The sequence below is a fragment of the Camelus dromedarius genome, chromosome 5 (assembly GCF_036321535.1).
Source record: "Camelus dromedarius isolate mCamDro1 chromosome 5, mCamDro1.pat, whole genome shotgun sequence".
NCBI lineage: Eukaryota > Metazoa > Chordata > Mammalia > Artiodactyla > Camelidae > Camelus > Camelus dromedarius.
Window position 1 is genome coordinate 91884664 of NC_087440.1, and position 22535 is coordinate 91907198.

General features: G+C 47.4%; 1 protein-coding gene across 3 annotated transcripts in view; it reads left to right on the top strand.

Annotated features, from left to right (window-relative positions):
• The first annotated feature begins 330 nt into the window (after nucleotides 1-330).
• TRAF3 (TNF receptor associated factor 3) overlaps nucleotides 331-22535 on the top strand; it is a 105379-nt gene continuing 83174 nt past the window's right edge. Inside the window, exons 1-2 of one of the 3 annotated variants that reach the window (XM_064486276.1) lie at nucleotides 331-503; nucleotides 4402-4528. The gene's annotated coding sequence lies outside the window, so the exon portion shown is untranslated. The remainder of the gene's footprint in view (nucleotides 504-4401; nucleotides 4529-22535) is intronic. The other 2 variants (XM_064486275.1, XM_031454376.2) reach the window with 2 other exon arrangements.

Sequence of the window (22535 nt, forward strand, 5' to 3'; positions counted from 1 at the left end):
GGAGAGCGGGGGAGGGGTGGCGTCCGAGGCCGCCCCGCCCGTGCCGCGGCGCGGTTGCTAAGCCGGCGGGCGGGCGCCGAGCGGAGGGCCTTAGCAACCGGCCGCGGGCGCGCGCGGGCGGCGGGGGCGCGCGGGCCGCGGCGCGTGGGGCCGGCCGCGCTCCCGGCTCCCGCCGCTCCCACGCGCGCGCGCGCGCGGCGGCGGGGGCGGGGCGGGCGCGCGGCGGGGCGCGCGCCGGCGGCCGGCGGGGATTTCCAGCGCGCGAGAGGAAGTGCCTGCGAGAGGGTGCGTGAGGGCGCGAGGGAGCGCGGCGCGGCGCGGCCCGCCGCGTGCGCGAGCCGGGGTTGCAGCCCAGCAGGGACTTTCCAGCCGGCGGCGGCGGCGGCGGCCGCCGGCCCTTCCCCGCCCCCCGACATGGGGCTGCCCGGGGAGCAGGACGCTGCGGACGGCGGCGGAGGACGCGCCCGGCGCCCCTGAGCCGGCCGAGCGGCGGCGGAGCGCGGGTAAGGGGCCCGGCGGGCGGCGGGCTGGGGCGGGGGCCCCGCGGGCGGCGGGCTGCTCCATCCCCGCGGCTCCATCCCGCGCCCGGGGCGGCGACGGCTTGCGGCGGGCGGGCCCGGGGTCGGGCGGCGCAGGCCCGGCGCCCGGCAGCCAGTGCCCGGTGCGGCGCCGCCTCGCCGCCGCCCGGGCCCCGGCCCGCCCGCCCCCCGAACGCCTCAACTTCGGGAAACTTTGTCCTCCAGCCCGGGCCGGGCCCGCGGCCGGCTTCCCGCAGCTTTTCAGGAAACGCGGCGGCGAGGCCTCTTTAAAACATGACCCCCCCCACCACCACCACCACCACGGGGTGGGAGACGGTAGCATCTCCTGCGAGGCTGTGTGTTTCTGCGGTGTGAGAAGCGGGCAGGCTCCGGGTGCCTGCCCAGACGAACGTGCTCACCCTGGGGTGGCTTAGGTTTTTTTTTTTTTTTAAGCCATTATTTAAAAGTTTATACTGAGTCATTCCTCTGCAGATGAACCTCTGACTGATTCATAATCGGAGAGCTGCAGTGGCCTCGAAGGCAGGCGGGTACTGGGATCCAATTTTGGGCGAAACGCACGCATTCCACCTTCGGTTAATTGCTCGCGCACACTTTGCCACGTTTCCACACTGTCACCCCGTTTGGGGACACCGATTTAATATTTAGGCCTTTAGGAAGAATTCTGTGTGGGAGAAAATACTTCACCTTTAATTTGAAAACAGCGACAAAATGGAAATGGATGAAGTGTTGTGGACGTGCTTTGAAATTTAAGAAGCCTTCAGATAATTGTCCGTTGAAGGAAGCAATTTTATTTCACGTTTTTTGTACTAATCTCGGAGTCAGTTTTCAGAATGAGATAGGAGTGTGTGTTTGTGTGCGTTATTTATTCATTTATTTTTGTGGAGTCATAAAGGCTATGTTGAGTAGCGTTGTTGCCGCTTCTTAATTTATATTCAGAGCATACAACTGAGGAGGAGCCATACTTTTTTTTTCCCCTAGCGTTAGCTGTGGGTACGCACTGGTGAAGCTTTTGAAAATGTTGTGTTCTGTAATCTTCTATGTCTATACAATCCTTATCTAAAGAAGTGACCAGGCGGACCATTAGTCGGTGCTTTCACATCTTTGAAAATAGCCTGTTTAAAAGACTGCATCATGTGTAGGATGTCTGGCAAAACAGTGTACAGCCATTCGTTCTTCAAATGAAAGGAAATATTTGTTTTTTCACCGTGTAGTGACAATGTACATATTGAGAATTAGTCCCAGACGGAAAATTCTCTGGCCAAAACAGAATAAGCCTGATCAGTGTGAAAACTGTAAAATACATGAGACTGGAAATCTTGTGAGTGGGTGCTCATGACAGAAACCCTGACAGACCTGGGATTCCAGCATCACTAGTGAAAATCAGACCTTATCAGGGATGAGGTTTAAGATGTAAAGTGTCTCACCCAGACGCCATCTGTTCCAGCTGTCACAATGCAGAAGCCAGGAAAGCACAGAGCTAGCAGGGAGAATTCCAGCATTTTTTTTTAAAGGCATTCATATGAATTTTTCTGTGAGGGGAAAGAAGACCAATTATTTTCCTTGGATGCTATGCATTCATTTTGGAATTAATAAGATGGCCTCACTCAGTGTCAAGAAGGGTGTGAAGACATTCCACTGGAAACAGGCAATAGCAGTGGCCAGTTGTCTTTGCTGATACCATCAAAATATTCCCACTCTTGTTCACGCCTTTATGAGAGTCCTTCATTTAACTGAAACATCTGAGTTGCTTTTTGCTGATCCCCCTGCGTTTGGGATTTTGATGCTGTAAACACTCCTATTAGAATCCCTTTAGTTTTTATGCTGTGCAGAGCCAGAAGGGCCTGGGGTGTGTGTGGGGAGTTGTTGTCAGGATAGACATGCTGATGAGCTGAAGGAGATTGACTATCACTCCCTTAAAGTCGTTTTCTTATGACGTTAATGCTGTACTTCAAGAAAAACTGTCACTGTGGTGTTGCAAGCCTGAGCTAGCTCTAGCAAACAAAGGAAATTGCGTTAAATTTGCCCATCTCTGTTTTCTCATCTTCGTATAGCAAGACTCTCCAAACAGCAAGTGATCTAACCTATCAGATATTATGCAATAGCTGGGTTTCCTTGTAATGGTCAATTTAAGAACAGTTAACTTAGCAGAGGAGACATCTTATGACTGAGGCCTCTGCGTCAATTCTGTGGCATCAGGACCCCCTGCATATTTCTTTACAAGTGTTCATAGGGGAAGAAAAATTACTGTTATTTTTTGCAGGGGGAGGAGAGTCATAATATTGACTTCAGATACAGAGAGAAACTGGGAGGAAAGCTACAAAGTAAGAAGGAGATGAGGCCAGTGGATTTGGAAGGTGACCAGAGAGAGGCAGCCGAGGCCTAAATGTGGAGACGATGCTTAGACGTGTTCTGGGCAGGAGGAATGAAGCCAGAGAGAGAGGGCCAGATGCCTTTGGGCAGGATGCAGGAGAGAGAGGTGAATGGGGATGGGTCCCCTTGCTTTGGGTCCGAAGGAGCTCATGGAAATGGAAGAGAAAGCAATTTTAAACAGAAGAGGAAAAAAATGTAAGAAAGCATTATGTATGTTTGTGTAATACCTATTACTCAGAATTAACTAAAAACTACAAAGTGGCTTTCTTATTTTAGAGGGCCTTTGTGGGCTGACTGTCTGCACAGCACTATTCTAGATATAGTGAGGGGTGGGGGATTGACCAGTCTACGAAGGAGGAGGTGAGGTTTTTATCATTAAGCATTAAAACCTTTTTGGGGCCTAAATTTTTTGTCTCCCTGTGCAGACACCTTGTGGTGAGTCTGGCAGGTGATGAGAGGTCATACATACAGATGACTGTTGTTGATTTCTGTCAACTCCAGAAACCAGGTTGGAATCTCTTCATGAATTCTGTATTCTTTGAGATAAGTAGATCACTAACTGGGACTTGGGGGTCTTCTTTTCATTTAATTTGGTAATCAGTGAATGTGGCTTGAGTTCCTGTAATGTTCTAGTTATAGTGCTAAGGTGAGTGAGACACCTGCCCATAAGAGCATCGTCTGCCGAGGTCTGGGGCATCTTGGCCCCTGTGCATGGTGAAGGAAGATGCCAGACACCAATGGGTATTTGACTGAGATAGCACCAGGGTTGCAACTGGTGGCAGGAAGGGTAAGCTAAAATGAAAATTCACCACTCTGCCCTCAGGGAGCTGGCTGCTCAACTGGAGAGTGAAGACCCACTAGGAAGAAGCTAGAAAAGTCATCAGATATAGGCTGAAGTGATTTAGTGGACTGTGTAGGGTGGAAGTTCAGGAAAGGGACAGAAAGGTCTGGGCTGGCCAGGGTGGTCAGGGAAGGCTTCCGGGCAGCGGGCGCTGAGACGCAGCATCAGGAGGGCAGGCGCGGTGGGGCCGGCTGAGTCCTTTGCGGGGCCCTGAGGATGGCAGTAAGCGGATTTCTCTGCTCCCTGCTTTGTTTTGGTGATGGGATCTGACAGGTTGCTGTCCTGTTGCCCCTTGCCAGTAGGTGCGGGCCTGGGAACGCTCCTGGTCCATGGGTTTCCGGCCGTGTCTGGGGTTTCCTACACCGTGCTCCAGCGCTCACCAGGCCCGTGGTCACTGGGGCTCAGGTGGGTCATGCCCTCTGCCCTGAGGTGGCCCGGCCTGCGGGGGGCGGGGTAGGCAGAGCGGTGGGCCCCAGCCCGGGCGGCCACGCTTTGCTGTGCCTGCCGTTTCTCACGGCAGGTAGAAAGCCTCAGAAGTTGGTGGGGAGGGGAGGGGTGTAAATGTTAGAAAGCCCCTTCTCCATGGACTCCCCCAAACCTCCTGCCTATCACCAGTGAGGTCCTGCTCAGGTCCCCCACTCTTCCCCTCAGGTCCTGGCACGTGGTAGACTGACCCTCCATCAATGTTTCTGTCCACAATCTGCAAGTTTGGGAGAGAGGAGGGATGTGACAGATGCCCACATGGTGGTTCCATGTGATTTGGCATGTGTGTCTGCAGGTGGGTACACCTGTCACTGCCTCCCTTGGCTGTGCTCCCCCCAACCCCCCCCCCCACCGCCCCAGGTCCTGATAGTGCTCAGCCCCCTGGTTTGTTGCATTAGGGGTCTGAGGCTTTGTCTGACATTTCAACTTTCCTGGATGCTTTTAATGACTTAAAAAGGAAGAACAGGAGAACTAGTTCTCTCGAGTCTTTCCTTGCCCAGTAATGCCCAGAAGTCACAACTTTATTCTAGAAATTAAATTTTGTCTTTTTGGATTAATAAAGCCTGATGTTTGAAATGTTATTATAGGCAAAATTAAGTGTTCTGGTTTCAGAATGTTTTTCTGTGTGAGGAAGGGCATGGCGTGGTTTTAGTACACTATGTCTCAAACCCTTAATAGGAATCCAAGCCCATTAAGTTTTATCTTAAAATTTAATAGGAATTTTACATTGTACTCAGTAATATGTCTGGCCTTTTAATTATAAACACACTGTCCCCTGAGTTTTTGAGTATGTTTCATTCTTCAAAAGATACATTGTGTTTATTCTTGGCTTCCCTAGGATCCCTGAGGGGTCCCCAGGCATCCCACCCTGTGTCCCTGAGACTGTCCTTCCCCCCAGCTTGAGAATTGTGGACATCAAGGAAGGCACCAGCCCTGCCCTCTGTAGCAACCAGCTAAGGGACCTTGGGGAAGCTGCTGGGTGTCTCTGGGTTTGTTTCCCCATCTGTAAAATGGGACCAGTAGCACCATGTGCGTACTTGCTTCTTATGAATGAAATGGTCAAGGGAGCAACCTGCTGATGTCAATTTTCACAGTAATGGAGGATTGAGATGTAACAGAGCAAGAGTGTTAAGATCTTGGAATGTAAACACAGTATGTCAGATCTCATTGGTGGAGACAGAGATTTTCAAGTTGAGTTCTCTCATTTTATATGGGAGACAGCCGAGGTTTAGAGTGTGCGGGTAAGGCCCCCAAGTCAGTTAATGGCAAAGCAGTGACTCCCCTCCCCCATCTTTTTTTTTGAAGTATAGTCAGTCCAAAATTTTGTATCAGTTTCTGGTGCACAGCAAAGTGATTGATTTATACATATATTCCTTTTCATATTCTTTTTCGTTATAGGTTACTATAAGATATTGAATATAGTTCCCTGTGCTGTACAGTAGAAACTTGTTTATCTATTTTATATGCAACAGTTAGTGCAAATCCCAAACTCCCAATTTATCCCTGCCCACCACCATCCTCCCTGGTAACCATAAATTTGTTTTCTGTGTCAAACCAGGGACTCTTGACCCAGAGCAGAGTTTTTTCTTCCCCCTGCAGTCTTCATTTTTCCAAGGTTGGCCCCAGGGAAGCTGCTTGGCCTCTAATTCCAACTTTGGATAATTGAGAATTATTTAATCAACACACATTTTTTGAGGACTTCCTCAGTGCTAGTTGCCAGAGCTGAAAAGCCAAGTAAGGTGCCGTGTGGTCACCATCCCCGAGGAGCTTCTGTGGGACGGGTGAGGCAGGAGCAGTGTGGTGGGCCACCCCCACAGCGGGGCAGAGGTGCTGTGGGGGCATGGGGGCGCTGTGCAGTTTGGACCCAGGGCTCGGAGGTGTTTTCCAGGGAGGATGAGCGCCAGTGAGCTGGGGGTGGGGTAGGGGGGTGGGGGAGACATGGCTGTCAGAGTCGAAGGTCAGAGGGCCTGTGAGCCTGCAGCGGTTGGCTCCCCGCGCCTGTCGTACAGGGGAGAGGGCTCGGGAAAAGGGAACTGGCTGCCTTTGGGTGCAAGCCTAACTTCTGGGAGAAGAGTCATCCCCATTTTACAGATGAGAAGAAGTAAGAGCAGCAGGCCTGCTGGACTGTGGAGTTCGTGTTTCCATCACTGTGCTCTGTGGTCAGTTTAAGCTGAATTACAATCCAGTTTTGGATTTTGTTCTTATTCTAGACTTTTTAGTTTTGCTTTCAGATTCTAGATGTTTTGGTTTTACTGCTATATAGTGTGAAATTGTGTGTTTTTCCAGCGTATGTTTTTCATGCAGTCTTTCCTTTTCTCCAACATCTGTTTCGCCTGAATTGACTGACTTTTCCAGCTGATCCTCATCCCTTCTCTCTGTCTTGAGTTATTTCTTAGAGCAGCACTGCATCCACATCCTCTAATAAGTTCAGTTAAGGCGTTCTTTACCCATGTGGTTCTTGCCGAGGAGCCGTCCCAGACTTGATTTACTCATGTGTTTTCTTTCCTCTCTCTAATTTACATTTAAACCGGTAGTCTAAGTAATAATGATAGTAGTTAGTCATTACAGGGTTTTACAAACATTAGCTTTTGTCAGTGGTGAACAAGTCCCGGAGGCCTGGTCACTCAGTAGAGAGCTTCATGGTTACAGCCCAGCGTAGGAAGATTTCCACCCATTCATCTGGAATTTAATTGTAACTACCAATGCTTATGGGAGCATAAGTTAGAGGCAAAGAAGCCTTCTGCACAGTTAGCAAGGAAATGATGTTGTTGACTATTTTCGAGATTTTATGTGGCTGTTCTGCTAGAACCACTGTAAAGTTTTGAACATAGAACCAGGAAGGGTCAGTGGTGGCTGGACTGAGGTGAGGGGGCCTGTCTCATAGCCATCTATACCTATACCTGCTCAGGCAGCCATCACAGGGAGGACTGTGAGTAAGGGGACACAGCTGGACACTGAGGCCTAAAGGTCAGGTTCCTAGAGTGATACAGGATGGATTTCTTTGTTCTTACACCAAGTCAGACCTTTTGGGGTCAAGGCAGTGGCGTGGGCCTCATGATTCTGGAGCACCAGTCTTCTCCAGGTAAGGGATGTTCTGGTACATCTTGGATGGGTCTCTAGTGTTGAGATGACAAACTTCTTAAGGACAGGGTTACTTCATCATATTTTCACAGTCCGGCCCAAGATGTGCTTAGGCCATCTTAGATGAAACTGGTTTTTGCATGGAAGGAGAATGGGTCTGTAGTCAGACCTGATTTGCATTCTGGTCCTTTCTTTAGCTAGTTGTGATAGTAAATTACTAACCCTTTCGGAACCTAAGCCTTGTCATCTATGAAAAGGTCATTGTGAGGATTAAAAGTGAGAATGTGAGTGAATGTGTGATCCTGCCACACTGTGAGTGGTAATTCCAATTCCTTTTCCTCTTTCTTTCGTGAGTGGTTTCCTAAAGGGAAGACGTGCCTTGTTAGCAAGGTGAATGGTGGGCCCTCTTGGGAGCACGGCCTGGTCCTGGAGAACAGGTAGTGGTCAAGTGAGCACATTGTTGGACTCTAAAGAAATTATTTGTAACAAAGAATAAATCTGGAAACTAAAAATCACTGTATTTGCACAAAAAGCAATGCCAATAGACAGCCCCACACTTTTTTAGAAAAGCAGTTTTTACATATGATGATTTTTGACAAATTGAAAGTTATATTTCAGTTCATTATTTTCTTCCATTACTTAGCAGGATAATATTCTTAAATTCATTCTAATCTGTTCAGACATACCCTGTTCTAATAGGTCTTCCCTGAACAATTTAGTTAAAATAGTCCACACTGTCACTCTGGTCTCTTAATCTTGCTTTTTAAATTCATAGCAGAAAATTTTTGCCATCATCTTAACCCACATATTAGGAGAGTGCCTGGAGTACGGTAGATGCTCAGGTATTTGTATGAATCAATAAACCATAGTCCAACCAGATTTTCTTTTATTGAGGTAAAATTCACACAACATACAATTAACTGTTTTAAAAAGTGTACAGTTCAGTGGTATGTAGTGTATTCAGAATTTTCTGGAACCACCAGCTCACTCTAGCTTCAAAGTCTTTTCATCACCGTGTATAAAACTCTGCACTCATTAAGTAATCATTCCCCATCCCCGCTTCTAGCCCCTGGAAACCTCTGATCTGCTTTCCGTCTCTGGATATGCTCGTCTGGGTATGTCACACAGAAGGGGCCGTGCAATCCGTGACCTTTTGTGTCTGGCTTCTTTCACTTAGCACAATGTTTCTGAGCTACATCCAAGTTGTAGCTTGTATCAGTATTTTGTTCCTTTTAATGGCTAAGTAATATTCCATTGTCTGTATATATCATAGTTTATTTATCCATTCTTCCACTGTTGGACAGTTGGATTGTTTTTATTTTTTGCCCAGTATGAATAATGTGTACAAGTTTCTGTGTAGATATGTGTTTTTATTTGTCTTGGGTAATGTACCTAGGAGAGACATTGCTGGGTCATATGATAGTTCTGTGTTTAACTTATTCCCATCTGCAGTGTACCAGGGTTCCAATTTCTGCACATCTTTACCAACAGGTTTCTTTTCTTTTTTTTTTTTTTTTTTTGATTAAAGCTATTTTAGTGGATGTAAAGTGATACCTCACTGTGGTTTTGTATTTCCTTAATGACCAATGATATTGAGTATCTTTTCATTGTACATGTTTTTTTAGAACAACATACATTCAGGTCCTTTGCCCATGTTTTAATTAGGTTGTTTGTCTTTTTGTTTTTGAGTTGTAAGAGGTCTTTATGTATTTTGGATATTAAACCCTTAATAGGTATATGATCGATAAATATTTTTTTCCCATTCTGTAGGTTTTTTCACATTCTTGGTAATGTCCTTTAATGCATGAAAGTTTTTAATTTTGATGAAGTCCACTTTATTTTTGTGTTGTTGTTCCTTGTGCTTTTGGTATCAAACCTGAAAATCCATTGCCAACTCTGAGGTCATTAAGATTTACCCCTATATTTTATAGTTTCAGCTCTTTCATTTAGATCTTTGATCCTTTTTGAGTTAATTTTTACATATGGAGTGAGGTAGGAGTCCTGTTGCATTCAGTTATCCAGTTGTCCTGACACCATTTTTTTGGAGAGATTATTCTTTCCCCGCTGGATGGTCTTGGCACCTTTGCTGGAAATAAATTGGCCATAGATGTTTGAATTTACTTCTGGATTTTCAGTTCTATCCCATTGGTCTATATGTGTGTCCTTATGGCAGTAGCACACTGTTTTGATTACTGTAGCTTTGTAGAAAGTTTTGAGGTGGTAAGTTTGAGAAGTGTGAGTCTTCTAACTTTATTTTTCTTTTTTGATACTGCTTTGGCTACTTGGCACCCCTTGCAACTCCATATTAATTTGAGGATCAGTTTTTCTCTTTCTGCAGGAAGGTCATTAGAATTTTGACAGGGATTGTGTTGAATCTTCTTTGGAGAATAGTCATGTTATTACTAAGTCTTCCAACCCATGAGATGTCTTTCCATTTATTTATACTTTTAATTTCTTCAGCACGATTTTATAGTTTCAGTATATAAATCTTTCACCTCCTTGGTTAAATTTATTCCTAGATATTTTATTCTTTTGGATGCTATCATAAATGGAATTATTTTCCTAGTTTTCTTTTTAGAGTGTTCCTCTCTGGTGTATAAAAGCACAACTAATTTTTGTGTGTTGATCATATACCCTGCAACCTTGCTGAATTTAATTATTACCTCTGGTAGTTTTTTGGTTGGTTCTATGAGATTTTCTATATATAGAATCATGTTATCTGCAAATAGAGATAGTTTCTTTCTTTCCAGTGCGGATGTCTTTTATTTATTTATTTTTCTTGCCTAATTGCTCAGGCTAGGATTTCTACTACAGTACTGAATAGCAGTGATGAAAGCAGACATCCTTGTTTTGTTCCTGATCTTAGGGGAAAGCTTTTCAGTCTACTTATGAAGTTACAATTGGCTTAAAAAAAAATAAGTGTCCTATATCATGTTAAGAAAGTTCTCTTAAATTTCTATTTTACTGAGTGTTTTATTCTGAAAGATTGTTGAATTTTGTCAAATGCTCTCTATTTCTCTTGATATGATTGTGTATTTTTTCCCTTTCGTTCTATGAATGTGGTGTGTTTCATTAATTGATTTTTGTATGTTGAACCATCCTTGTTTTTCTGGGGTATATCTCAGTTTGTCATGGTGCACAATCCTTTTAGTGTGCTGTTGGATTTGGCTTGCTACTATTTTGCTGATCATTTTTGCATCTATGACTTTAAGGATATTGGTCTTTAGTTTTCTTGTATCTTTGTCTGGCTTTGGCTTCAGGGTACCAGCCATATTTGGACTGTACATTGTATTTCTTCAGAATTTTGAAATCTGTTTTCAGTAGTGTATAGACAATTCTAAGATGGTTTTGAAGCAGAGAGGACAACTCTTTGATGATCATACCATGTACCTCCTTACTTTCCAACATGAGGCTGCCCCAGTGGCTTATAGCTAGGAAAACCCTGACCAACTTTACCACTGTAACTCTGCGTCCACTAGTGGGGAATTGGGGGGGGGGGGACTCGATTCCTGATGCCAGTGCAGGAGCTTCTGTCATTTCCTGACGAGTCACACATTGTTCCAGATAGTGATTGCTGAGTAACAGACCATATCCTTAAGCATCAGTGATCTAAAACAGTAATGTGTTACTAGACATTATGGTTCTGTGGGTTGATCAGGCAGGGCTCAGCTGGGCAGTCCTTCTGCTCTTAAGTGCCAGTTAATCTGAGGCCAGTTGCTGGTATTTATGTGACTTTTGGTCTGGTCTGGAGGGTCCAGGGTGGCTATACTCACATGCTTGGATGGTTAGAAGGCCAGGCTTAGTGGTTCCTTGCTTCCCATGTAGTGTCAGGGCCTCTTCAGATGGCTTCTCTACTCGGGTGGTTGGACTTCTTCCATGGCAGCTGAAGACTCCTAGAGGGATTGTTCTAGGAGAGGAAACGGGAGCTGACAAAATGGTATAGCATTATTCTTGCAATGTTCTGCTGGTTGAAGAACCCACAGAGTAATCCCAGATTCAAAGAGAGGGGGCATAGAGCTTACCTCTTGATGAGAGGAGTGGCAAGGAATTTGTGACCATCTGTAATCAATCATATGTGTGGTGGTTAGATTCCACAGCATGGTCAGCAGTGTATACGTTGTATATACTTTTTAAGAGAGGCTATGGTTGGCTGAAATGGAAACCCCAGCTGTTGTGTACTGCCACTTTCTGTGAAAAAACACATTCTGTGTCCTGAACCAAGAATTCACAAGTACACTTTTGGAATACACCATTCGTAAAATGTTAATTGCTTGTATAAAACGTATGATTTATTTAATCAGGCATCCTTGATCATCTGTTTGTCAGGAGTTTTCAAGTGTAACTTTGGATCCATAAGTTCTTCCTTCCTATTAGTTCATTTAAAAAATCATTTGAAAACTTCACTTTCATTTTGAAGAGTATTGTGGAGTTTAAGCTTATAATTCTCTCTATTAAAGTTTTGTTGAGAATATATTAGTAAACCTACATATCCTAAATTTCCTTTTCTTCACCCTAGATCGTTCTGGTAAGACCCCTAAGGAGTTATTAGAGTAGAGTTGCAGCTGTTTATGTATAAAGGGGGGCTAGCCTGACAGCGTGTGCGGAGGTGTGTGTGCATTGGCTCCAACTAGATCTCATTTTCTGCACACCCTGCCTCCTCAGCCTGTCTCAGCTCACTGTTGCAACGCTGTTTGAGGGGAGCGAACCTGATGAGGCCAGAGGAGACTGAGGGAGTGGATTTTGATATTGAAACAAGGAATCCACTGGAGCCACCAGGCGTCAGGATTAACAAGGGTGGAGAGGGCAGCAGAGCTGGGTTGCGCCTGCACAGCGAGCCCTGCTTCATGCAGTGCCTCGGTCCCTTCTGTTTCCCCAGCCTAGCGCACCTTGAGTCCCCAAACCCATCGCTCCTGGGCATCTAACCTTCTGTCCAAGTGGGTGTGAATGAAGAGGGTCAGCCGCTTTAAGTGGTTGATGTGCCCGAGTGACGGACTAATGCCTAGAATTTCAGGGAGTCCCGGGAGCTCCTGGACCCCCTCCCTTCGTACCCGAGGGGGAGGGTGGAGCTCAGCGGTGTTGTGCTTGCTTAGCATGGGTGAAGTCCTGGGTTCAGTCCCCAGTGCCTCCATTTAAATAAACAAACGAATAAATAAATAAACTGAATTCCCCCCTCCAAGAAAAAGGGAAAAGAAAACCACATCATGCCCACAGTCAGGACTTTGGTCTGGATGGTCTGAGGTCTCTTGTAGTGAGGTCGTTATACGTACAGTACATACACATTATGTGTGCATACAAATGCACGTAATGCATACATTATACATGTTATACGTATACGTCTGTCTCTGTGTTATGAGGTGAGTGCCATTCCTTCTCTTGTCCTTTTTATGAGTTCCAGAAGTCTGCTGACCTTCGCCTGTCATCAGGGAGAAAGTAACTGCCATCTGCAGGGTTTGGGGGATGTGTCTTTTGATGCTGCTCGCCTTGGGCTTCTCCCTGCCGGGGCAGCGGCCCGGGGGCTGAGGGAGGGCGCCGAGGCCTGAAGCCCGGGGAAGGCGGGGATCAGGAGGCCGCCGTGTTCGCTCAGGTGATGATACGCCCTTTGCTAGGTGTGTTCTGGTTCACACAAAAAAGGTGTCCCCTGGTGTTAAGATAACTTCAGATAGGTACCCTTGCCTTTTATTTAGTCGTAGGGTCCTTGGGAACTGTGTCTAGACTTTCAGTCACCTACTCCTGGGGTGAAGTATGAGATGTGCAGTGTAACTTGAAAACGTTGTGCAGCACCTTGGTGGAGGGCCCAGGCCTGCGTGTGGTGGACAGGGCTCTGGAAGCTGTGAGACTCTGTTCTTCTAACACCACGGGTATAAAAGTTGTTAAATTTTGTGGAGTGATGGAAAGCATGGAGATCATCTATTGGCGAGCCAGGGCCTGGAGAGGTTGGGGTCGAGGGGCGTGGGGCCTCCTGCCAGTAGAAGTCCTGCCTTCGAGGGACAAGACTCAAGTAGGCGCTAGGGACCAGTGAGCTAGGCCCCACCCGTCTTTGTGATCTTGGGCAGCCTATTTTACCTTTGAAACTCCTGTCTCCTCTCACAGTAGATGGGAATTGCCATGGTTGTTGTGAAAATAAAATAGTAAGCCTTAAAAAAAATGAATTCACCAGAAGAGTGAAATAAAGTATTTAAGTTTAAAGGAACTTGCATTTTTCAGCCCAAGAAAGACAAAGTAGAGGGTATGTCCACCAAACGTTACCCATTTCAGCACATATTCATCTGGTGAGTGCCTGGCTGAGTTTAGATGCTCAGTTGTGTGTGTGTGTGTGTGTGTGTGTGTGTGTGTGTGTGTAAATACTGAGACACTCTGTGTTCTCAAGAAATTCAGACTGCTCATCTCAGCCCGCTGCGTTACACTTTATGAAAGAGCATGTACTAGCTCAGGCTGTCGTAACAAAGTAGCAGAGACAGGGTGGCTCAAGCAGCAGGAACTTAACTTCTCACAGTTCCAGAGGCTGAAAGTCCAAGATTAAGGTGCCAGCCACTTGGGCTTCCCAGTAGAGGTTCTGTTCCCAGCTTGTACACTGTGTCCTCACTTGGGGAGAGACTGGAAGAAGCTCCCTGGTATCTCCTCTTTATAGGGCCCCTAACTGTTTCCCAAAGGCCCATCTCCAAATACAATCACATTAGGAGTTATGAATTTTGAGGGGGCACAGTTCAGTCCATAGCATCCTCCTCTGGATCCCCAAATCCATGTCCTTCTCACATGCAAAACATTCATTCCACTCCAACAGCCCTCAGAATCTTAGCTCCATTGTCACCTCTGGAGTCTGAAGTCCAAGGTCTCATCTAGGTGTCATCTAACTAAGATGCGGGTGAGGCTGAGGTGTGTTCCATCTTGGGACAGAACTCCTCTTACCTGTGAATCTGTGAAACCAGGTAAGTTACATGCTTCCAGTATACAGTACTGGGACAGGCATAGGATAGATATTTCCCTTCCAAAAGCCAGGGATAGGGAAGAAGGAAGTGGCCGTAGGTCCCAAGCTTATCCACAGATCAGCAAGGCAAATTCCATTAGATCTTAAGACTTGACAGTAATCCTCTTTGGGTCGATGCTCCGCCTTCTGCACTCACTGGTGTGGAGGTCCCACCTCTGCTGGAGGTGGGGATCGTGCCCCCGAGGCACTGGGCAGCTGCTGTGTGTCCTGTTGAAAGCTGGGTGATGGTCTCTGTAGGGCCTGAAAAGCAGTAGAACAAAAACAAAAGGGGGCGCATTACAGGGTGAGTCACTCAGTTAGTAAGCTAACGCTTGGATCAGACTAGGACTCTTGTTTAGTTTCCATGAGGAATTTTAGCAAATGAGCCTCTCCAGACAACTGATGTTAGGGTGGTGAGCAGGCTGAAATTCGTACGTGTCATATCAGAAATGGCCCGAGACTGGGTGTGAAAGATGATGGCTGACTTGGAACCTGGGGGTTAGGTTTGAGGTGGTTTGGGGAGGAGACCGGTGGCGGGCAGCAGTACTTCTCGGCTGTGAGTTGATGCGTGCTTGTCTGATGGGGCTTGGCCGTTAGCATGGTTGGATCTAGGGTTTCCTTGGCTTCGAGGGAGGGAAGAATGCTGGTGATCCACAGAGCCTGGGATGGTGGGGTATCCCATCCCTAGGGTTGTAATGACGTCTCCTGCCCCTTGCTGGAGCCCCCGGACTCCTTGGCTGGAGTGTGGAGGCTCCAGGTGGGCTCCAGCCTGGGCTTGCAGGCCGCCTTGTCGGCGTCTGGCGTTACTGGCCCTTCCTTTTCTCTTCATGGCTTCACGTCAGTGACTGCATCCTGGCTGTGCACTAGAGTCATTAGAAAGAGCCACAACAGCTGGGGCCCACTGCGGACTATTGCAGTCAGTTAAGACTCCAGACATCAGACTTCCTGGGTATTGTTACAGAGCTCCCAGGGGCTTGCTGACGCCGCCCCCAGCAGGGCTGAGAGCCTGTGGCTCCGCAGAAGGGGGACACTTCCTTCTCTCTGGAGGATGATTCCCGGTCCTTAGAAACACAGGATCGCAGGTCCCCCTCAGACCTGCTGATTTCCAGTGTGCACCTCAGCAGAGTGTCCAGGTGATGGGCAGGCTCTGGTCCTGCACCTCCTCTCAGCCTGTGTGAACTGGAGCGTGTTACTTGACCTCCTGAGCTTTGGGCCCCGCAGTGAAGTGAGGGCGGTCACGCAGGCACCAGTTCCTCAGCAGTCTGAAGCCCGGAGCCTCTGACATGGAATGGCTTTGTCGTGGGTTTGATGCCAAAACCTCTGTGTTGCTTTTCACAATCTCTGTTCTGCTTGGTATGAACAGTCCTATATTCCACTGCAGACTGTTGGTTAATGTGTTTTCTCATGTGGCTGCCCCAGACTTCACCGGGAATGTTAGTAATATATAATACATACACACAGTATTTCCTTTCTAAAATCCAACAAATCCTAGGCTCTGGAACACACCTGGTTTTGGTTTTGGGTTCGGGACGTGGCACTGTGGAGACGTAGCTTGTGAGTGGTCACAGCGAGTCAGTCTAGGTCACGTTAACATGTCAGTGTGCGTAGGAAGCCTCTGGCTGTGAGCAGGCGTCCCTCAAAGGCCAATGATACTTTGCAATTCCGCCACATACGAGTTTTTACTTTCCCCATTTGGTTCCTGTGTTTCCCCAGCTCCTTTATACTTGGTATGCCAGACTTTATTCTTCAGATAATTCAGTGTTTTCTATAGATCAGAAATTACATCTGTAGCTGGGTGTCCGTCATCCTCTCTGTGCATGTGTCTGGGCTGGTATCATGGGAGAGTGAAGCTGTGCGTAGGACATGGTCCCTGCTGGCGGAGAGCTTAGAAATTAGCACCAGAAAAAGGAAACGTGGAAAGTTGTTTTTTTTTTCCTTAAGCACCTATTTAATAACATTTCAAGCCTAGAGAAGATGTGTTAAAAGGCAGCATATGCTCGTGGCCTGCCCTCCTGGCAGGCTCTTTGTAGAGGAGGGGGATTTGTGTTGGCCCTGAGAGGCCCTTGTGCTTCAGCGTGAAGGAATCTTGGAGTGTGAGCTTGCGGCCTCTTGCTTTTCTCCTTGGGGGCTGCCGCAGGCAGGCGTCACCTGGCCCCTGGGGCAGTGCTGTGTGGAGGTGCAGGCTGGCTCCCGGCGTGTGGCTGCCAGCGAACCTGTCTCTCCAGGCCTCTGTCCTGTCACTTGTCCTGTCACTTGTCATGTGTCTGACGACCTCCGCATGTCCCACAGAAACATGCACAGATACAGTTCTTGCCTCGGAGGAGGTGACCCTATGAAGTGGGCTAAAACAGTTGGCTAAAAAAATCAGAGAAATAGTATGTTTACTTAATGTGCCTCTATGAACAGCAACCTCCTCCCCATTTTGCTGATTTTTCTCTCCGGAGACATAAAATCATGGGTTCTCCGGTGTATTCTTGCTCTGATCCATGACTGACCGAGGCTGTGACAATAATTGGGCCATTTTCGGGACACAGTAGCAGATGACAAGTATCAGCATGTCCCAGACTTTCCTCTGTGAGCCCCCCTGGTGACAGGAGAGTGGACATGTGACTTGGACCCTTTCAGGGGGCCTGTTCTCCACACAGGGTTTTTGTGGTCTGTTTTATCTGAAATTCATATGAAGTTTGCGTTTTCTTATGTAATATGTGTTCTGATATTAGAAACCTCTAAAAAATCTTTCTATCAGAATTGACCCTCCAGTTCAAGAAAATGTGCCATATTCCCAGCCCCTTACATCTCACTGCGCTTTGAGAAGCACAAGGAAAGATGCTGACCTTCCTTGGGCAGAGCAGAGTCTGTATTGAGACTGACACGTTTTTAATCCCTTAATTACTCGTCTTCAACTTTCTTTACTTTTGGCCCTTCAGGGAGTGTTTGTTGTACATGTATATTTGGTGCCTTTTGATTTAGCTAATTTGGGTAATTGGCAGCCAGTTTTGATCTTATTAACAATTTTCCTCTGAATACCACCGTCACCAGCCACATCGGGGGCGTCTGGAAGGCTGAGAGGCTCACTGGATGCCTGCTTGTGTGTGAATGCTCTGATGAGATGGGAGGAAAAAGTTAAAACCTCAAAAACTCTGTGGTAAGCTGATGTGGGAATCTGATACTACAGATGTCTCAAGTGATTTAAAGTGTGTAAGACTTACTAACTTTTTAAAAAAAGCAATGTGCATAAGAACAGTGACAGGTAGGAGAGAATGCCCAGGTGAGACTGTCACCACTCTTGGTCCACGGATCCTGGGATGCTGGAAGCCCCCTTGAGGAGGGAGTCACCACTGGACTGCAGACAGCCCTCCTGGGGGATGGTGTGGGGCCGGAAGTCAGAAATGCCTGAGGCTTCTGTCAGCTTCTCCTCCCCGCTGATGGAGATCAGGGAGCCGCCTGCATCCAGCCACTGCGGTGGTTCCACCCAGCTGCACACGTGTGCGAACAGCTCCACAAGCCCGTCTTCACGTGCCTTGGTCAACATGGGCATTTTACTTGGGGGTCTTCATCCTGCGGAAACGGGAGGCTTGGTGACGAGTTCCCACACCTGGAGTGAGGCAGCCCTTCCCGCGATTCTCATTTAGCATCAGACTCTCTCCAAAGGAAATGTCAGCATTTCTTGATGTCATGGTTCAGAGCCTCATCAGGATGGTGTGTGTGTGTGTGTGTGTAAGTGTGTGAGTGTGTAAGTGTCTGTTTCGCTTTCAGTTTCACTAGAGGATGTAGTTTGGGCCAGTTGTTTTTAAGTGAGCATTTCAGACTTAACAGAATTCTATCCCCTTCTCCTTGGTTGTGTCAATAATATGAAAAGACCATTGGTCCAGGATAGTTGTTCTCAACTGGGGGAGGGGGGTGGCTGTTTTGTCCCCCAGGGGACATTTGGCAATGCCTGGAAATTTGTAGGGTGTGAGTGGGAGGGGAGTGCTACTACTGTCTGGTGAGTGCAGGCCAGGGGTGCTTTAAACGTCCTGCAGTGCCCAGGACGTTCCCCGCAACAGAGAGTTACCAGGCCCCAAATGTCAGTAGTGTTCAAAACCCTGGTGTAGAGGTTGTTCAAAGACGTTTTTTTCTTCTTTTCCAGCAAATATATGACTGTTAAGATTTAATATTTTTGTAAGGTAAGATATTTTCTACAAAAATTCAGTCTATAGCCATTAAATGAGATCTTAAGATTTTAAAAAATCTTTTAAATTTATTATTTATTTATTCTATTGAGGCACGGTTGATGTACAGTACAAGCTTCAGATGTACAACATAGTGATTCACAGCTTTCAAACGTTATATTCCATTTATAGTTACTATAAAAATATTATCTATATTGCCTTGGTGTACCAAACAAATCTTTTTAATATAGTGAGGTTCTCCTAGAAGTGTTCTTAAAATTGACAGAGGAACAGAAGCCCAGATATCTATCAAATCAGTTTGGATAAACCCCCCCTTTTTTTTTTTTTGATGGAGGGGAGGTACTTATGTTTGTATATTTATTTATTTAGGTCGAGGTACTGGGGATTGAACCCAGGACCTCCTTCGTGCTAGTCATGTGCCCTACCCTTGAGCTATTCCCTCCCTCCCTGGAGACACCCTTTTTAAGATACCATAATTTACATTGAAACTTTGGTCAGCAGAATGAGAGTTTTTTTTCAGTAGGCACCATTAGAAAAATAAAGTAATTTTCCAGCTGTGGTTCCCAGGTTCTCCAGATTTATTTGTTTAACCCATAGCTCTCTTCCAGTTCTACGTTTAGCCCTGTGTGTCTATTCAACAACCACTGGCTGAGTCTTGGTGTGTGCCAGACACCATCCTGAGTGCCAGGGACGTGGCAGGAAACGCTGCAGGCAGCTACTGTTGTTGTGAAGCCTGTGTTGTAAGGCAGGGCTCAAGGACAGACCGAGAGGTCCAGAACAGAGTGGAATGGGTGGGGCTGAGGGTCGGTTGAGAGCAGGGCACCTCACGTAGCTGGTCTGGGAGGAGCTGGGTGACCAGGACCTGCTGATCAACTAGACACGTTGTTTGTGAGCCGTGAGAGGGGTGACCAGATTGCAGCCGAGGCTGCCTGGTGTTTCACTTGCGCATCACTTAGCCCGCCCTGAAGAGAACTCTTGATTCCTTCCCACCATAGCCAGCTGCTCAAGCCAGAAGACCAGGGAGCATTCTTTGACCCCACTCCTTCTCTCCTGTTTGGTCCATGGCGTTCAGCCCCCATCCTGCTTTTCCCACCTCCCTGGTCCCCTTGCTCACTGTGACGTCCTCTGACTAGTGCTGCTTCACCCGTGGTCACTGCAGGCCCTTCTCCCTGGAGCTGCCGGAGAGGTCTTTTAGAAACATAGGCTGCAGCCTGCCCTTCACTGAAAACCCATCAGTGGCCTCCCACTGCTCTCTGAAAATGCAGTGTCCCCTCACCAGGCTGTGTACCATCCCTCCTGACCAAGAGCCAGACACCCTGCCTCCCCGTGGGCCTCTTCCCGAAGGACCTGCCTGACCAGAGGCTGCGTCCACTCTCCTCTGGACTCTTGCCAGCCCTGCCCACGTCTTGGTCCCTCTTCCTCCAGGGCCTGGGAACCCGTCTTCCTGCCCTCCACTCTGGATTCCTGTCGCCCTGCTCCCTGCAGGTGCTGGCAGGCGTCCTGACGATGCTGTACCCTCTGCGTTGGCCGTGTTCACATGAGAAGTCACTCACCTGGCTGTGCTCACTTGGGGGAGGATGATTCACAGGGACCCACCCGCCTTCCCGCAGAGTTGGGGTTTTTGCATAGGGGATTTTTCTGTCAGTTATTTTTTCCTCACCTTTTGGAGTATTAAAAGAGCCGAGGCAGTGGTGTGTGTGGTGTGTGTGTGTGTGGTGTGTGTCGTGTGTGTGTGGTGTGTGTCTGTGTGTGTGTGTCGTGTGTGTGTGTGTGGTGTGTGTGTGTGTGGTGTGTGTCGTGTGTGTGTGTGTGTGTGTTGGGTGTGTGTGTGTGGTGGCAGGGGTGGCGGGCAGTGACCACGCCTCCTGGGGAGTTCTGTGATCCCTGTAGCTGGCTTACCGTATTCCATGCTGTTTGCGCAGAGCACAGAAAGACAGCCACGTGTGGGTTTGTTGGCAAAGCTTTTGAAGTGAAGCAACAGGTCTTTCTTATCACAAAAAAGGAAATGGAAAACTGGTGCCACGGTTTTGGCGGAATTACTCCAGCATGCAAATGGGTGCTGGAAGGAAGTCGAGGTCTGTACTTACATGCTCTGCTGGTCCTTGAGACGTGTCTGCAGTGATGAAGTCTTGTTTGTTAGGTGTGAAGGCACGCATACTCCAGGTGCTCATGACTGGGTAGTGGTGGGTTTGTTTGGCTCAGTGTTTTGGATGAGCAGACTGTGGGAACGGGGCACAGGGGTCCATTTGGCCTCTCCCCTTACTTGCCACAGGCTGATGCTGGAGAATTCTCAAGTTCCCAAATGGAAAATGAATATAAAAGAAGGCCCACACTCGTCAGCAGTTAGAGGGGTTCTCAGGTGGCCTCTGAGAAGTTATGTAAGGTGATTTGTGGGCAACAGAGAAACTTCTGAATCTTCCTGGCAGGTGGATCCCAGACACAGAGCCATTTCACAAGAAGTAATAAGCTAGAAATACCGGAGGCATGTTTTCCTAATGAGGGAACAATGCATCCTCCAACAACTGGTTGTTGCTTCTAGAAAATTTGAGTCCTGGTCTCAGTTGTCGTTGTTTTGAGCTTGTTGATAAGATCGAGGGTTGTTTTCTGTTTTCAAGCTTACATATCTCCTGGAAACAATGTATACCACATGAGGATTGTTTTTAGGTTTATAATAAGATCTTTTATAGCATAGAATTTTAAAGACCTGTGTGGACAGGAACAGATCTTTGAAGGGAAACCTTGGTTTTGCTTGTAAGTTCATCTGGTTGAAACTAAACTAAGGCCGTTCACCCCACCTAATTCCAGGCAGTCTTCCTGTATTCAAGAAGTGCATTAGAAACCTGCTACAGAGGGGGAGGGTGTAGCTCAGTGGTAGAGTGCGTGCTTAGCACGCACGAGGTCCTGGGTTCAGTCCCCAGTACCTCCACTAAAAAAAAAGGAAAGAAATCTGCTTTACCCAAAACAAGTTCTTTAGCTACTTGTGATGGAAGATGCTTAAATGAGCCATTTAAAATTCAGCATGCTCTATTCAAAAGTGATCACTTTAACAGATTCATGGAGAAAGCAGTGTATATGTATTATATTGTAGGTGCTATGGGGGATAGAAATAGATTTTTCTTGCCTTCAAAGAACATGTGGTCTGAGGAGGGGAGACCTGCAGATGGTGTGACCTGTTAGACAAGGCAGAGAAGTACAGGAGGTGGGATGGGGGGCAGTGTTAGGAATCATGGTGGTAATGAAGGCAGAGGCAGTGCAGAATGGGGCACCAGAGTGCAACATGCGAGTAACGGTATTTAAAATGGTGTCTGGAACACTACAGGTTAAAAATAATTTTTATGTTTTTGAAAGGTTGTAAAAAATAGGCAAAGAATATATAGCAGAGACCATCAGTGCCCCACAAAGCGTAAAGTATTTATTATCTGGCCCTTTACAGAAAAAAGTTTGCTTTAAGTTTGGTTTAAGGGGCAGGAGATGCTTTACAAAGACTACAGTCTGAGCAGGCATTTTACAGGATAAATGACATTTTGATTTTCAGGGCAGCAGGGCGGGTGGGGGTGCTGCTGCAAGAGGAGGGCAGGTGCTGCAGAGGGGCCCCGGGTGGGGGGCTGCGTGTGTGCTGGGGGCAGGGAGGCCAGGGCAGAGAGCGTGGCTCCTCTTAACACTGGCAGGCTTGCCCTCAACTCTGAAGCGAGTCGTGAGCCCTCAGAAGCTTTTGAGTAGGAGACTGTCAATGTCATAATTAAAGTTAATTGTGAGAAATTGAAATAAAATTCCTTTCTTCCCTAAGACTTGCTTTCCTGAACTGTAAACTGGCTCTTTAGAAGTGATCGCATTGCTAAGCAGGCCACTGACTGCGGGTTTGGTGTGCAGCCGGGTCCGGGGTCCCGGCGGACGTGCCTGCCTGCTCGTTGACTTTCCTGCTCAGCAGCAGGCGTTTGCGAGGTCTCGGGGACCCATAAATTGAGGAACTTGAAACAGTCTCTAGAAAGGTAGAAAAATTCTTGCTGAAGTCAATCGTTGTATTTCAGGTGTTAAACTTCTGCGTGGAGAATTTCAATTTTGTGTACTCTGTCGCAGTCAGTCCG